This window comes from Euprymna scolopes, chromosome 2 (genome assembly GCF_053919585.1).
Source record: "Euprymna scolopes isolate OS-2025 chromosome 2, ASM5391958v1, whole genome shotgun sequence".
Taxonomy (NCBI): domain Eukaryota; kingdom Metazoa; phylum Mollusca; class Cephalopoda; order Sepiida; family Sepiolidae; genus Euprymna; species Euprymna scolopes.
The window spans coordinates 197,599,996-197,603,714 of NC_136483.1; positions in this window are offsets into that span (position 1 = coordinate 197,599,996).

Here is a 3,719-nt window from a genome sequence, read left to right on the forward strand (position 1 = left end):
TTCCCAAACTTAACGTATTCAACAGAATTCGCGACCATTTCTGTTTTTTGGGCCAATTAAACATTTTACATTACATAAAAACACTAAACAATTATCCAATTAGGTAGAAACGTAAATTACCTTACCTTTGCTTTCATTTATTTGTTTTTGGACAACTTTTTCGAATCTGTGTATAGTAACCCCCCTTCCCCCACCATCAACCAAATATTAATTACTAAATCACATTTTTTAAAACAACAAAAAAAAAAAAAGCATTTAGCATTTCAACATTTTTGCTACGTTCGGCTTCATCCACTGATTGTTGGTCAAGTCCAAAACATGAATGATTGACAGAAACTCTCGAGGATCCAGATCAAATTCTGCAAGAGTACCATTTTTTTCAGTTTCGCCTTCTTTTTCACTTTTTGCAGTGGATTGCTGTACTAATATAAGAAACATGCATTTTCTCTTTTATTAAATTTTTCCATTACACCAAATTGAACGACTGCAACGCGTGGCAGGGTACAGCTAGTATATATATATATATATATATATATATATATATATATATATATATATATATATATATATATATATATATGCATGCTTCTTTTAAAAGCAGGTGTTATATTGTGCTCTAAAATGCTCATGGTACCAGAAACGGACGGTCTATTGTACTGCGTGGTATCAAACAGGCATATGTTGTATATATATATATATATATATATATATATATATATATATATATATATATATAGGTGCTCGTCTGAACTCCAATCTCTGGTCCCCCCTCGCCAATCTTTCACGAAAAACACCCGTCTAGCTGAATTCACTGTGAAAAAATTCCCCCACTCTATATCTGTGCCTAAATCAAAACGTGGATTCCATGAACAAAGCTTCTTTCTTAGAACTGCACGCCTGTAGAACTCTGTTCCGTCTGCCTGCTTCCCACCGGACTAGAACTTGGATGTCTTCAAGTCCAACGTTAACAAATTCCTAATGAACCGCCCCCTTAAGTAAACACTTCATCAAATCTCCACACTAACTTAATGTACTTGCAATAACCCTTATCCCTGAGTGGCTTCCGGGCCTTGATAAGTGGTGATCACTGTGTAAAATATATATATATATGTGTGTGTGTTTATGTGTGTGTGTTATTAGTCGGCACCAAATCAATATATGATACGTTTCCTTATTCGAACGGCACCGAATTAAAGTAACTCATGTTAGGGAATGGTGTCTATATGACCGGTGTATATATTCGACTATTTGGAAACGTACACGTTTATATACTTGCCTTTGTGACCTATTTAGGTTTGTGATGTGTATATACTTGATCAGTCTAAGTGTTGATGCGTGCGTGTGTCAAACATGTATTTTCATACCTTTTCAACTGCGTCGTTGGTCATTTGGTCTACTTGAGAATTTTATCTGTTCTTGGATGGAGCTGGATCCTGTGAATGAAAACGCTTCAAGCGATCAAAGACGATGATTGATTTTATATAGTTTTTATTTCACTTCCCAGAAGAATGGTTCGCAGAAGAATGGTTCGCAGAAGAATGGAAAGTGAATATCTGACCTCATGGGGTTCTCTTAGTCTCCATTTTGAGACACGTCAGGTCCCTCCCAGGTGGGGGGGGAGGAAGACAATCCGTTAACCCATTCGCTCTGTTTAGCGTCTGAATTCCAACTCAAACGATATGTCCAGCAAACTGGAACACGTGACAAACAACACGTCACCGCCGATCTTGTTCAGAGTTTCCTGTGCAACTTGACCAGTTCACCGAGTCTGACTTGTTTTAATTTGTTTTGACAACCTTATCAAACATAGCTCCACATCTCTCTTTTACTTCTCCAGTTAGTTAGATAGATAGATATACAGCTAAATAGACAAATAGATAGATAGATAAACCGATAACTAGATAAACTGATAGATAGACGAATAACAGATAATTTCCCTTCTACTCGCCAACTATATAACACAGAGACAATTCCTGTGTGTTTATCTTGCGATCCGTATTTTCCATTTGACGGGTCAGTGTTCGAACGTTCTGCTCGAGTGTAAAAAGAAATTCACCATAACCGTGAACGTCTTCAGACACGTGATGAATTAAAAAAAATTCGTTCAGTTAAGTTATTGAAAAAGTCGATTAAAATCGTTTAAAAGAGCTTTAACCCGTTTAAAAACACCTTCTACTCTTTCGGTCTGATTGATAGTGATTTCTTATGCTACGAGTAGGGCTTCTATGATGGGAAGGTTCAGGTTACAATGTGAGACGGCTAAAATTATTCAAAATTTTAAATAAAGATAATTTTAAAGGGAGATAATTCCATATTCAAAATTTGTCAGTAAAGGACATTATAAATTCTCAGATGTCACCAAGGGAGATAATTCTAAATTTAAACTATATGAAGTGAAGTAATTCAAAATTCGAACCATATTAATTAGGGAGATAATTTTAAATTCAAAATATATTATTAACATATATTTTTCCTTATGTGAATAAAATATTAAATTTACAGCATATAACTAAGGGAGATAAGTATGAATTCAAAATATGTCACTAGGGGAGTTTATTCTAATTCCGCAGCATGTGCTCTGATCAACTTTGTAGCCTTTCAACTTACCTCAGACCGATCAGACTTTTTAACTGTAACACTCCCTAGATACCGAAAAATGTTCTACTCAATTTCTTTCTCCGAACCGCTTGCACTTGAAATTTGATCACTGCTCCCTGTTTCTTTGGCAGTACTGACATGTAGAAATTGAAGTATAAAATGAGATGAGCAAGGATCTTGCTTCCTCATTCCTACCACGAAATCGATCGGCAATATGCCTTATCTGGTGCTAACAAAATTTAAATAAAAATAACAGAAGCAGATGTTATGCACGTAATGAAATGAGAGGATAATTTTTGGGGTGAAAACGGATCAACAATAAAACAATGGCCATAAAGAGAAAAATTAAAACAAAATAGAAAAACAAACACTCGTCAAACTACAACCACTTTTAAAAAAATACCTTACTCTCTATCTGTTCCCAAAACGAAACGAAAATCCACTTGAAAAGTGTATTTCTTAGAATTACCCGTATATGAAAAACAATACTGCGAAATTTCTTTCCAGCTGATTGCAATTAGAACATGGTCATTTTCAAGTCTAATGTAAACAAGTTCTTGTTGAGCCATCCTTTTAAAAGATTCAATTTCCACTATTACTCATCATCATGGTGTTTTTCACCGGTCATGCAACACTCATTAATATTTATCCTCGAGTTGCTTTCGGATCTTGATAAGTGGTGACCCCTATTAAAATAGATATATAAAAGAAAGAAAGAAAAAGAAAAGAAGGAAAGAAAATATGCCCAGAAATAATGATAATGAAAAAAATAAAACAAAGAATGAAGTAGTTAAAATCTAATAAAAGAGAAACTTAAGTGTAAAGACAAAAAGAAAAAAAAAGTGAATGCACGACAGGAAAACATAAAGCAAAAACAGAAGATACATTTTAGTTATGAAAGTTGAAGTTTGAAAGAAAAGAAAATAATGAAAAAGAAAAAGTCGGACTAAGAGACAAAATTACGAGAACTAAACATAATCAGAAAGGAAATTTTAAAAAAAGATGAAAGAAAGAGTAATAATTTTTCTAAAATGATGAATAAAAAAAGGAAAGCATTAATAAAGCAAAAAGAGGAAATCGCTAAAGAAAAGAAAAAAAAATAACGATTGCTTATGGGTTGG